This window comes from Lagenorhynchus albirostris, chromosome 21 (assembly GCF_949774975.1).
Source record: "Lagenorhynchus albirostris chromosome 21, mLagAlb1.1, whole genome shotgun sequence".
Lineage (NCBI taxonomy): Eukaryota > Metazoa > Chordata > Mammalia > Artiodactyla > Delphinidae > Lagenorhynchus > Lagenorhynchus albirostris.
In genome coordinates, this window is record NC_083115.1 from 26,303,546 (window position 1) to 26,317,950 (window position 14,405).

The 14,405-nt window shown below is 36.8% G+C and overlaps 1 protein-coding gene across 1 annotated transcript in view; it reads right to left on the reverse strand.

The window, feature by feature from the left end:
* CSMD1 (CUB and Sushi multiple domains 1) overlaps positions 1 to 14,405 on the reverse strand; it is a 1,400,820-nt gene that overhangs the window by 768,971 nt on the left and 617,444 nt on the right. The window lies entirely within an intron of this gene.

The following is a 14,405-nucleotide window of genomic DNA, read 5'->3' on the forward strand; positions in this document are numbered from 1 at the left end:
TAGAAGTGGGACTGCACAATGTCCACAAGAGTTAACATACAAATAAAGATGAAGAGATGTATATTTAATCCTGCACTAATTTTCATGTGTCCACTAATCACTAAGGGACAGAGTAGTCACTGAGAGGAAACTTCTACCATTTTCAAAATGAGTATCGTTTCTCTCAACTGGTTTTAAAATTGAAGGGAAGCTGATGACGCCAGGCTAGATCAGTGATACCTTCATCGCAAGCTTATTCCACCCCGGGGTTGTGCGAGCCCGGAGCTGTGTGAACTTCCAGACTTGGTATTGATGGATGACTCCAGGGTGGTACGTTTGTTTGGGTTTTCCAAGAAGAACGATATTATTAGGAGAGTGAAAGACGGATGGAAGTGTAGTATTTACTAAACATTTACCAGGCGTTCAGATCTAAGCTCAGGGATGCATCAGGTCAAGTGGAATCCAGACTTAAACTCCAAAACTGAGCCTCATTCATGTTTTTATTGCACTGACTTAATAATTATAGTCTGCTTATAGCCAACATTTAAAATAACAGAAATGCATTTTCTATGTCAGAATTAAGAAGTTAAGAATATAACCTTATTTTTCTCTAAATTCTAACGTAACATTTCTCGTTTCTTCTATTAGAGATACTAAGGGAAAACAGAGTAATTAGTTATTACATGGAAGGTCCTCAGGTACTATATTCCAGCACATTCCAGATGAGCACAGAACTTGAGTTACATTAGTAGTTACTCTCGGTTATTTAATGTGATAGATTTTCATATGTACTAAGAACTGCAGGACTTCCCTGGTGGTGCGGGGGTTAAGAATCTGCCTGCCAGTGCAGGGGACACGGGTTCGAGCCCTGGTCCGGGAAGATCCCACATGCTGCGGAGCAAGTAAGCCCGTGCACCACAACTACTGAGCCCACACATCTAGAGCCCGTGCTCTGCAACAAGAGAAGCCAGCGCAGTGAGAAGCCTGCGCACCGCAACAAACAGTAGCCCCTGCTCGCCACAACTAGAGAAAGCCCGTGCAGCAACGAAGACCCAACGCAGACAAAATAAATTTATTAAAAAAAAAACTGCAGACGTTTTTCCCTATATTCACTCTTTTTTCTTTATTAAAACATCATGTAAGATACGACTAATGAGATGTGATTTATTCTTGTACAGCGGGAGACTCTCGTAGAATATTACCTGAATTCTAACTTGCACAGGAAACTTCATGCTCCATGGTTTAAAGCGCTGGGAAACTTCAGTTAATACCAGTTCTGGTCACTCTTCATATACTAACTTAGAGTCACCTTGGTATATATCACGTTGTCCCAATTTTACAACTGCCAACTGTAAAACCCAGTCTCTAATTACAAAACAGTTGATCAAAAGCCTTCTCTAATGAACTCCCAAATGTATTCTGAGCATTCCATAAGATCTCACATGTAAATTTTTTAAAAGCGTGAAGCATACGAAATGTTCAGTGAGAATGAGTATTAATTCCCGGTAACCCTGAGTTAGTAAAAGTAAGGCTCCGAACCCGCCTTCCACGTCAGTGCAAAACAGTTCAGCCATCCAGTCAATGAACTCATGTTTACAGAGCTTTACTGTGTGGGAAAATTATAATTACAGAGCATATAACTTTCCTTCCTGGCTCAAGAGAAAAAAAACTGGCAAGCTAAAGTTCCTTAAATCACTGATGTTCGGGGGGAATAAAGCACACAAGTTTATATAAAGGTTTATACAAAGCAATGCAGTCGAAACAGAGTATGTGAAATGTGACTGGCAGGAGGGTGTTTCGATTTAAGCTGTGAAACTGTGAAGGAGCTTAAAGACCTCGTGGCCTGGCCGGAGGTGAGAATAAGCAAATTGAGTGCAGGGGCCTAAGAGGGTTTGTTGGCAGAAATGGAGGGGGTCTGCTGAGGAATAACCAGAGACGACCGGTGCTACTGACCTGTCTCCTTTCCTTGGGTCATTAACTGGAAATCAGTGTGGGCCAGGGGCTGGGACACCAGCCAGGACACCAGCGCTGGGGTGAGCTTGTTGTCACTGTGGGTTTCTTTGCAGGCTGCTTCCCTTAACTATTTGGAATGGCTGGAGCTGAGGAGGTCGCCTTCAGAGTCCAAAGCACAACTGGAGACTCAAATGTGCGTTACTGTTCCCATCTCAACAATCTACGTGGAATACAGCGTTAGAACGGAGGGCCTTTGGTATCAGCACGAGGCTTCAGGTAAACGCAAGTATTTTCATTAGTCACAGAGTTACCTAATATATCTTTGTTTTTACACAAAGTAAAATTCCTCACGAGAGACGTGAATCATTCAGTGTGACAACTGTGTATCTACATATTCAACATTCTACCATTCTCTAACACATTAATACTTTTTTGCTTCATAAAAATAATATTCTTGGCCAGGGGGTATGAGGGTATAGACTAACCTAGAATGGAATTTTCCATAAATGATGAAAATGATTTTTATTCTGATGTAGTAAATATTGAACCAACATTCTGACAGAATACGTTAATCTCCTAAGATGCATAAATTGTTGAGAGCTTATTGAGTCACTGGGAAATAGTTGTTATCATTTGGAGAATAAACCAATGCAATATAGTTTGTGAGTGACAGATGGTACACAGGAACCCCACACAAAAGCACTGTTTTGACTGAAGTAGTTTTGCCTTGAAAAAAGACTCTTAAATCTTTGTTTCAAACAAAAAACTAGAGACGTGTAGATGTATAAGTAACATACAAGTGCAGATAAGCTGTACCTGGTTTGCTTTATAAAATATTACTTTACGAGTCATTTTAAATTTTCTATTATGTTTTAAACATGAAAGAGTTCTACCACCCATCATTTAAGTAAGCAGACAATAAAATGAAGAGAATTATATATATAGAAAAAAAGACTAGAAAACAGACTCTGAAATATTAATGGTAGACATTTCAGGATAAAGATATATATATAATTTGAAAATTTTTGAAAATCTTTTTTCTTTCATTGTGAGCAATTATGTTAGCAATTATGTAAGAAAAAACTATTTTGAAAAATCATACTGAAAAAGATAATGAAAAGAAAATGTAATACATGGCTAGGAGAGATTAAACACATTTTATTTTTTTATTTTTACAATTTCTAAGATATAATTTTATTAATATGGAAAAACAGTCATGATATATTATGTAAAGCATACATAATTTAGACAGGGAACAGTCTAAAAAATACCGCAAAATATTTATAATTGTAACCACTGGGTAGTAGGATTTGGGGTGGTATTTTTCTTTTTGCTTATCTGTTTTCCTAATTTTTCAACCCTGGTTATATTACTTGCATACTGAAAGTGAGAGATAGTTGAGGTGCTTACATTACTTTAATAACCTATCAAATTCTGTATGAAAAACCAGAGCCTGCTTTACCTCATTAACTTAAAACATAAGGAATAAACAGAAGCTTTGACACAATGTAAGGAGAGCAGTGAATAGAAACATGTATCTAGGTAAGAAAAAATTAGATCTTGCAAAAAGTTTAAAAAATAACTGAGATTATTGAATAACAGATTACTCAACTAGAGAGAAATTACTATTTACCAATTGTATAAAAGATGAACACATATAATTTATGATGACCAGCTGTTCTCCATCTCTATGGAAGACTGAACTGAAAGAAAGCGAAACAGAAAAGCAAGCAGAATATCCAGTATATTCGGTAAGATTTACATTTTGTGCCCATGTGTGTAGTGTGTTGGGAGGTGAGGAAGACAAGAGGGTGATGTCTATGTTTGTGTGCATTTATGTATGAAATGGAAAACAAAAACACAGGACACAATACTGCCAATCAAGGTATAAATTTAATTTTCTTCTCCGTGTTTTCTGTTGTTTCAAGGAATCTCTAATGTTACTTTTATAATAAAATTGTCATATTAACATGTATTTTAAAGCATTATACAGTTTAAACACTGAACATGAGTCTGTCTTGCTGAATTTACTAAATCCTAAAATTCTTTTAATCAGATGCAATGGAAATGTCCTGTCATCTATAATCTTCTTCCATATTGTTTAATGAATATTGATAACTGTTTTCAAGTAAGTTTATGACTTCTCAAAAGTTTAAAACTTCTAAGTATTTCTGTCCAAAGTGTAAAAATTGCTTGATTTTCCTATCAAATGCACAGTTGAGGTGTCTGATGGAAAGGAGTTCTGATTTAAATGTACATGATTTTAACGTGTTTTCTCTCCAACAGTGGGCACCCATGGACATTTTTATTAACTACCAAATTCTGTTAATAAAAAGTATCTTGGCAATTCATGAAGAAGAGACAAAAAAAAAAAAACTTAGACACCCTTGAACAGCAAACATGAAGATTTCAATTAGCATTTAATGAGATTTTTTCCAAATATTGTTTCTTATGGCATAGCTAAATCTTTCATACAGCAGTACACAATTCTGATTCAAAACTCATAAGGAGGAAGTCTTATAAACAAGGAGAAGGGTAAATTTAACCCCTTCCTTTAACCAAAGCATTTTTTTCAGGACGCGGTACTGTAAATGCAAAGACCAACAGCTGCTGCTGATGGAATGGTGCCAGATAGCCTCAGCAACCTCAAACATGTTCTCATTGTTCCCACAATTCTTCTAAGCAATGCATTCAAGTTGTTTAATGAGACACATAAAAGCCAGCGTAAAGTCATCCATGATTTAGAGTAATAGAGGAATTGATTACATTTGTCGTTCTCTAGCCTCTCAAAGCTATGACTTTGCTGAGGACCAAAATAAAACTAGAATTTAGATGTAGCCTTAGTAAAATACCAGTGAAACTACCATAGTATATTGACTTCAGTGTGTCATTGACAAAAGATGAGAATGTACCATAATATCTTGATTTGGTTTTATTAAACCACCACATCCATTTGTGTGATGTTATTTTACTATAGCTGAATGATTGCCCTCGTCGTCACATATTCCCAAAATGTGTCTCAAATCTCAGTGTTTAAACAATAAATACCGGACGTCAGATAGGTATTGGCATTTAGAATATGCATTATTAAGACCTTAAGAATTAAAGGGGGATTTGCAAGTTATACAGTGGAAAAAGTTACATTGAGGCTAATCAGTGAGTAGGATAGTGAGACGAATGTTGTATCAACATTTGGGGTAACGAGCAACCCGCCTCACCATCTGATGGATTGGATTGGCACACTAAACCTACATTCACCGTGTGTCTCAAGGTTAAAGGTTATGGTCCCTAATAGTCCATTTCTAGCCAGGGCATCTGTATTCACATAGTGAAAGCTGACCAACTGAACCACTTGAGGAATTGAGTATATTTTTAATATGCTGTGTATCTTTGAGCTGTAGTTTTTAACTTTAACAAGGAATTTATATCTATATTCTGTATTTTAGCAAAAATGTTTCTGTTGTCTACAGGGAGTCATGAGTCTCTTGTCTTGGCCACCATCTTCCATCTGTCCCTACGTGTCTGGCCTCCAATAGACCTGCTCCATTTGGATTCTGCGTAAGAATGCATATTAAAACATTGATGCTAAAGGCATAAAAACAAGGCTTAAAAACTACCAATTTTTTTACTTGGTTTTAATCTTTGCACTAAAATTAAATTGGAGCATTTTAGTACTTGCTACTGCTTTATCATATAAAGTATATGGAAGACAATTTATTTTTTTTCTGATAACTGCAGAACTACAAGTAGATAGAGTACTCTGGGATTCGATAAATTCCATTTTTCAGAAGAAGTCAGATACTTGTCTAAGTTTATGACAAGTTCCCCAATCATGGTTTCTGGCAAAATTATCAGTGGGTGCTAATAAAGTTGTAGGTGACAATATTATGGGAAATGAAATATTTATATAGACTCAATGAATATTTATATAGACTCAATGAATGTCTCAACAAAGTACTTATTAGTTATGAAGAAAAAAAAAGTGGCTTTTCAGTTGAAATGTTTGGCAGACACCACTTAACCTAAATTCAAAGTTAATATCACAGGTGATGGGACAAACCCACAGCATGTGCTTCGTGCAGTGATGGACCGAGCAGGACGTGATGCCAGTTCTGAGCGTTTCTGCCCCCCCCGCCCCAATCAGCTAAATCTAATCATGAGGACATCATTAGACAAACCCAAATTGAGGAACAGTCTATAAAATAATTGGCCTTTACTCTTCAAAAGTTATCAAGGATATGAAAGATACAGAAAGACTTTCCTGTTAAGGGAGATGAAAGACATGGAAACTAACTAAATGTATGAGGTTGAACTGAATTCTGGAGAAAAAGGAATGACGTCCGTGAGATGGTTGGCAAAGTTTGAATTAGGTCTGTAAATTAGGTAATGAAATTGAATCAATGTTAATATGCTGATTTAAATAATTAGACGGTGATTATGAAAGATAAATCCTTGTTTTCGCTCTCTTAACAGGTCAGGAAAATAGAACAAATGATGAGGTAAATTTGATAAAATATTACTTGGTTAATCTCGGTGAAGAAAACATGGACATAGGCAACACTAAGCCTGGAATAATTTCAAAATGAAAAGTTTGCATCAAATTGTTCTATTATCATTATTGTTGCTGTTATTTTGCTGTTTATTATTCCTTTCAGAGAGAGGGCATGGGGAAAAATCAATCTGTGCCCTGGATAATTAACTTTTGTAGAATGCCGTATTTATTGAAGCATGATTTCTGTAACAGGATTAGATGCACTCCTATTTATGCCTGAGGACTGACAACTGAGTGAGGGATCTGTTTTGTATTTAACTGATGCAAAGCCTGTCTGTTTTTTGAGATGTTCCCCCCCACCCCGTAACTTTTGATGTTGTCAGATCACTCTATATTAGGCAGAATCTGAATTTTAATCAGAACACATATATTCAAGCAAATGAAAACTTGCTACAGATTTTGAAACATTTTGTGTGTGAATTCCCACATATGTCAACAAATTCGTGGACAGATTTTTCCTATAAAATTGGTGGGTTTTTGAGGGGGTGGAAAATAACTGTGTTAAAGATGCCTTAGGGCATTTGTCTATGGTTAAAAATAATCTCAAATATTTTCTTACGAATTCTGAGATGTTCTTCTGTTTGTTGTTGCTTTCTCCCCGCCCCCCCAAAAATTCACAAAAAAACAACTTGGTCTCCAAATTGGTCGTATCTTTGACACAGCTTCGGTTTTCTAGTTTGTTCCTCATAGCCAGTTTTCCCCCTACCCTGATTCTTTCTTATTTTTCGACATTGTAATGCTAACAAGCATAAATCCTGGTGTCACGTTTACCTACAAATCAAATATAAAGGGTTAGATTTCCAGGAGGTTTAAAAGCTCCACAATCCCTCATTACCAAATGTCTAATTTGAGACTCAGAAAACATGAAGCAGATTGTCCAAAGTAATTAAACTAAGTGTTTACAAATGATAGCCAATTTGAAGAAAAATCTTCACTAATTTGTCTATGATAAAAGACCAAATGGTGACTGTCTGCTTTAGAAAATTGCTTTTATTGATAAAAGATTAGTGTAACCAGAAAGATAACTTCTGTATCATATGGGTAAATTGAAATGATCCCTAGCTTCCTAAGAAATGACATTTAAAAACAGTATATTCATGGTAATGTTCACAAATCCATACAGTATAAATTAAAGGCACTTTTTTTTTGCAGAAATGATATATTATGAATGACTTCAATAGTCTAAGGGCTAAATGTTTTCAATTATTTTCACAGTCTATATCTTCTACGCATTTTCTGTATTTCAAACTTTAATAATAGTGAAAGCCACCGATTGAGAGAACTTTGAGAGAGAGGACAAGTTAAAAAACAACTCTTCAAAGAATTAAAAATGAACATCACCATTAGGCAAACTAATATACCAGTTAATCCACCATATTAAGTAGGCTCAATATATTATTTTAGTTAGGTGAAATGACCAGAAGCCCTGTTTCGCATCAGCATTTCCTGCTGATTTCCTGTCCTTGGGGTACTAAGGGATGAAGAAACAAGAAATGTTCTGGAACAGGAGATACACAAGTGGATGAGAAGCAGTTTTCATCTTCACCAGCCAACATCCATGTGAAGTAGCATAAAAGGTAAATACTGATTTTAGTCAATAACTGTTTCAGAAATACTGCTGTTAGGCATAACAATGTCCACACAAGCTGTGACTCCTACTACAGCTATGATTATAATTTTTACTAATAACTCAAATGTATTGAAAGGCCACTGTGTTCCAGACCCTTTTCAAAGCACTTTATAGCAATTATGCTCATAAAATGCTATGATGTAGGTATTCCTTTCACCTTTATTTCAGTACTAATGCAAACACTAATTGTGCTCTGTGGAGGGCTCTGTAGCGTGTACTCAGGAAGCGCTCACATGCACATTATCTCAATAGAACTCTCTGAAATAGGACTATTACAGAGAATAAATGAGAGAGGTTTAGCAATTTTTCTAAATTCACCTGGTTGGTTGCAAGTCGTGGCGATGGTGCGTCTTGACCTTGTGCAGTGTCCACGGTAAGGAGCACAGTTGAAGAGTCTCATCCCTTCAGTGTGTATGCTGAAACGATTCTCTTTTCCTTATTGAATTACCTCATAGTTTTGTCAAACATCATTTCACCATCTATGTGTTGGCCCATCTCTGGACTTCCTCTTCTGTTCCGCTGCACTATTTGTCTATCCTTTCACCAATTCCACACCACTTTGTTCTTCCTTTTAAAAATAACTTCAGCTATTCTAGACCCTCTGCCATTTCACATCAGTTTTAGAATCAGTACATCAGTTTCTACCTACGTCAAAAAAAAAAGAAAAAAGGAAGAAAGTCAAAAAATGAAAGCCAGTCAGCCTGTTGGGCTCGTGATTGAAACTGTGTTCATTCAACAGACTTTCTATAGGTGAGTAAATTTACATCTTAAACATTCTGTCTTCTGATCCGTGACCTCATCTCTTCACCCCCTTCCATTTAGGTGTTTTATCATTTCTCTCAGCTATGTTTTATAGTTTCAGCACACAGTCTTGCACATATTTTGTTAAATTTATTCCTAAGTATTTCACATTTTTATGCTATTGTAAATAGGACAGTTTTAAAAATTTCATATTCCAATCATTCATTGCTGATAATGATTTAAATTGTGGCCTTGTATCAGGCAACATCTTTACCGTATTACTGGTTCTACTAGCTTTGCGCATCACAGTGGTGATGACATCATATAAAGACACTTTTACTTCTTTATTTCTAATTTCTATTAATTTTTTCCGTGTCTCATAGCCCTGGCTAGGAATTTGAATAGAAGTTGTAAAAGTAGGCTTTTTGGCCTTGCTCTTGATCTTATGAGGAATCCATTCAGTCTTTCATCAGTAAGTAAGAATTTAGCTATGAATTTTCTGTAGATGCCCTTTACTGGGTTGAAGAAGTTTCCTTTAGTATCTAGTTAGCTGAGAGTTTGTACCATAAATGGGTGTTGAATTTTTGTCAAAAGCCGATCTACATCTATTGATAGGATCATGCATTGGTTTTCATTTTTAGTCTGTTAATATTGTGAATTACGTTGATTTTCAAATGTTAAACAAGTCTTGTTCTCCTGGGATGGACCCCATTTGGTCATCATATACTATCATTTTTATACATTGCTGGATTTGATTTGCCAAAATTTTGTAAAGTGTTTCCATTTTCGTTGAGTGCAGAATGTTTTCTTAGGTGCCTTGTGATAACTACTTTGACCCATGGGTTATTTAAAAGCTTCTTGTTTAATTTCCAAATACTTGGGGATTTTCTATATAGGCTTTTACCGATTTGTAGTCTAATTCTGTCGTGATCAGGTAATACATTTCTTACGATTTCAAACATTTTTAATTTTTTGTTTTTCAGTAACCCAGAATACTCTCTATCTTGGTTGAATGTTCAGTGTGCACTTCAAATGAATGTTTTCTGTTGTCCTTGGGAGGTGTGTTTTAAAAACAGCAATTAAGTCATGTTAGTTAATAGGATTGATTACATTTCCATTTCCTAATTAATTTATGGCTATTAGTTTTACAAATTATGGAGAGAGGACTGATGAAATTAATTGCAGATTTATCTGTTTCATTTTTCAAATCTTTCAGTTTTTGCTTCATTTATCTTGCAGCTCCATTAAGTACACATGCATTGAGGACTGTTACATCCTTTTGATGAATTGACTCCTTTTTCGTTATGTATTGTCCACCTATATTTATAAAATATTTCTTGTTCTAAAATCGTTTTTGTCTGATATTCATATAACTGCTCCAGCCTTCTTTGGTTAGCCTTTGAATTATGTATCCTTTTCTGTCTTTTTAGTTCTACCTCTCCTGTGTCTTTATATTAATGTGGATTTCTGAATAGAGTGCATATAGTTAGGCTTTCTTACTAATAATGGTTTTCCTTTTCAGTTGGGGATTTTTGGCCATTTAATCTTAATAGATGTATTAATACAGTTAGGTTTCAACAGACCAGCTTGTTTCCAATTTTTCCTCTATATTCATTTTTGTTTTCCTTTTTGTCACCTTCTTATGGGTTAATGCATTTAAAAAACTCCCACTCCATTATTCAGTTATTACCTAAACCTTACACTTCTAATGGTACTATATTTTATTGGTTGCTCTTGAGTTATCATATACACTTTTTATCTTACTAGACCCTCCCTTCAAATTACGTCTGGTGAACAATGTGAGAACCGCACAAGGTATATTTCCCCTTTTCTTAGCATATTGTGTGTTGCTATAGTCATGTGCTTTGTGGTGCATATGTCATAAACAGTAAAATACATTGTTTTTATTTTTGCTTTAAACAATTATTTTGTAGTCAATTATCTGTTAAAGGGCTTAAAAGGAGAAAGTATATTCGTATGCGGTCACATACCATTTCAAGAGCTCTCTCTTCCTTCTTGTAAGTTTATATTGCATTCGGTATTCTTGTATTGCCTGGACAACTTTCTTTAATATTTCTTACACTGTATATCTGCTGGCTGTGAATCTTAACTTTCTGGAAAGATATTTTCACTGGGTATAATAAAATTGACAGCTGTTCCTTCCCCTTCCTGAAGATCTGGCTCTTTGTCCTCTGGACTGTACAGCTCCTCTTCTGAGAACAGGTATCATTTTTATGTTTGTTCCTCTGTACACACTGTGCTTTTTCTCTGGATGCTTTTACGATTTTGATTCTATACCTGGTTCTCAGCTGTGGCTGCAGAATGACTTTCTGTGGTTTTCTTTATGTTTTATTCAGGTTGGTGTTGGGTTTTCTTGGATCTGTAGGTTTACATTTTGCATCAAATACCTGAATATTGGTTGAAACTTTTTCATATTTTTTTCTGTGTCCTCCAACATTAGATCACTTGATTTTGTCCCACAAGTCAACAAATGCTGGAATATCCATCCGTTGTGGTTTTGTTTTTCCTCTTCTTTGTTTTTCCTCTTCTCTGTGCTTCATGACCAGGATAGTAAGAAACGTGGTGCTAACTTCTGGGGAAGTGGCAAAATTATTATGGACAGTAGAACTGTGGGAGAGAGTAGCCTAATCACGACAACTAAAACGTGTCCCAGGTGTGAACTAAGCAACCAAGACTAAATGGAAAAGAGGAGGGAAGCCAGAGGTGGGAAAGCAAAGCATAGAACAGAATAACCTAACAGTTCTTTAGAGCCTGCAGGGGTCCATCCGTGAAAGGTGATCTGCACAGTGCCCTTTAGAAACAGGAATAATGATTATGGCTTCCTCATAGGACTGTATTAGGCTTACCGAGTTGATACATGTATAGGGCTTAAAAGCTTCTGACACACAGTAGGTTCTATATATATTTTTTTTGCTAAAAAGTGAAAATAAGGCATATGTAGTCTGCATTTTAACAGCTGTTGTGGGATTGGAATTGAGGAGCGCTAGTAAAGGGCTGAGGAATGGACTTAGTGAGCAGCTCCCCTGTGGAGAGAGAGCGATCAAGGGCCTGGGCAGTAAGGCAGAGATGTTAGGTTCTGCTGTACATTTTGAAGGTAATCCCTCTTGCTCAGGAAAAGGGGATTTTCTCAAACATTTTTGTTGCTTTGTAATTATACTTGGATGCTGGACAGAGATTTGTAAATGTAATCCTGCTTCAGGAAACAGCTCTGACTTATTGGTTTCATGCACTTATTGCTGAATACACTTGAAAAAAAGCACAATGTTGCTATAGAAATGACAGGACTGATCGGTTCTATCTTATCAACTTATCATGAAGAAAACAATGATATATGATAGTTAATTAGGTGGAACGTGTGTATCTCATCAACACAACTTGTACCATCAAATCTGAGTTTTAGTATCCAGTTGTCAATTTCATGAGACCGTTCTTGCATGGAACGCTCCGATTTTCCATGTTTTCATTGTTAAGAAATGAACAAAGAAAGGAATTTCTTTGGAGAACTGACTGGTATAAAAGCAATAGTAGGGTAATTAATTGATGAGGGAGTACGGGAAAATGTTTATCAATCACTAGGGTGAGAAATTGTATAATTAAAATTAAATCTGAAATAGAATTTCCTAATTTGTAAAATGAGTTTACCAGTACTGGTTTTTAAATTATTACATCAGGTCTATAGATGCTCTTAAAATTTAGAGAAGAGGATAAATATTAAGCATCAATATTACACAAATTAAAAAGGTTAATATTACTCTGTTACAAAGAGAAAAGCTTCCACTAGTGAGTTGGTTCACTATTTTGGGTCCCCTGGTGCTGAGAACTTGATTTAAGAATGTGAGGGTTGGGGGGGTGGGCTTGTCAGGTCGTTTCAGGCACAAGGGAGGGAGGAAAAGCTACCCTGAGACCGTTGGAGGGTCTCTGCTCTAGGCACTGGGGCTTGATTCCATTGGCATTTCTGAGAAGTGTCCGAAATGACCACCCAGATTATGCCCCCAGCAGATGGAAAGCTGAGGCATTTCTTCATCGACTGGCTGAGGGTTTCCCTGGGTGCATAACCTCCCTCACCCACCCCCTCCGTAGAGGCCTCATGAGCTGCTGGGACAGGATGTGAAAAAGACACATGGTTTGATGCTGGCAGAGGGGGGTGACCTGCTGCCATTGCCAGGGTCCTGGGAGATGTCTTGGGGGCGCTGGGTACGGCTGCTGGGAAATGGAAAGGAAGCCTCATCCGTCCGTACCTCTAATAGTAATCAGAACCCTGGTATTGACCCTTCATTTATATGTAAGCCTGCTTATCGGACAGAGGACAACTCTAAAAGGTCCTCAAGGTCAGAACAAAACAAACACTATGAGGTCGCCCATGGTGCAGTCAAAGAACTAAGCTGATGAATTTGTTTATAGCTTGATATTTAATCAACAATGATAAAGCTAAAAGAATTGATTCCCAACTCTATGGTTTCCAATTAGAAAACCCACCTGGCCTTAGCTAGTCTGCGCAAAGGCTGAGAATTCCAGCCAAGAACAGAAAACTCTCCAGTAGAGATCCAAGCTGCCTTCAAGGTAAGAAGCAAAGAGGGCAGTTTTCTCTCTCTGAGGAGTCACTGATGTGGCTGCCAGCATCTAAACAAAGCCTGTGCCCTCAGATCTGTGCGCTCTCAGCATGACAGGCTGCAGTACAAGTATGTCTCTTGCCTGTAGCAATACTGCATGAAATATTGAACCACCATTAGGTTGCAGCTCTGTAGGGAAACGTCTGATCTTTTCCTCTGTCACGGTTAATGTTTCTCTACCACTTTAATAATGCATTATTGAGTACTCCATTCCTTCCTCTGTATGTAATTAACATTTTCAATATTTTTAGTTTTTACTCCTCACTAACAATATCCAGTAGAGATTCTGTCATCAATCATAACAGGTTTAATAATAATAAAATATGATGCTAAATGGAAAAAACTAAGGCAATCTAATATTCACCGTAGATGCTGAACAAAGAAAACCCAATGGTTTCTTTTTTTTGAATCACAGCACAATCACAGCAGAGCATTAGTCACTGAAGCCTTAGTTTTGACCTGTCGTGAGATGTCTTTAAAGTAATACTTGGAATTTCATATTTTTAAATCGAAGTGTATTTTTAAATCTATAGGAAGAAGGGAAAGTCTCAAAGTTGTTTGTTTGTCTTAAGAACTGACAGAATTTTTAAGCTGAAGTCCTGTTTGGTGTGTGGCTGGCAGGGAGTGACACAGTGGTTTCAGTTCTAAAGTGGACTGTGAATGGACTGGATCTCCTCCCGGCTCTTTCCCCAGTCCTTGAATGGCGAGCTTTCTTCTGAAGTACCAGCTGGTGTCGTATGCGCAGAGGAAGAGCACAATACATACATCTTAATGAATGAGATGCATAGGGGTTGGTTAATGGCAACGCAAGTCTATGTCGAATGCTGCCCTTTCCTCCACTTGTGGGATTTCAACCACTGGCACAGCAAGGCCTGGACTTGAGTCCTAGACTGAGCATCTAAAAATGATAAATTATCTA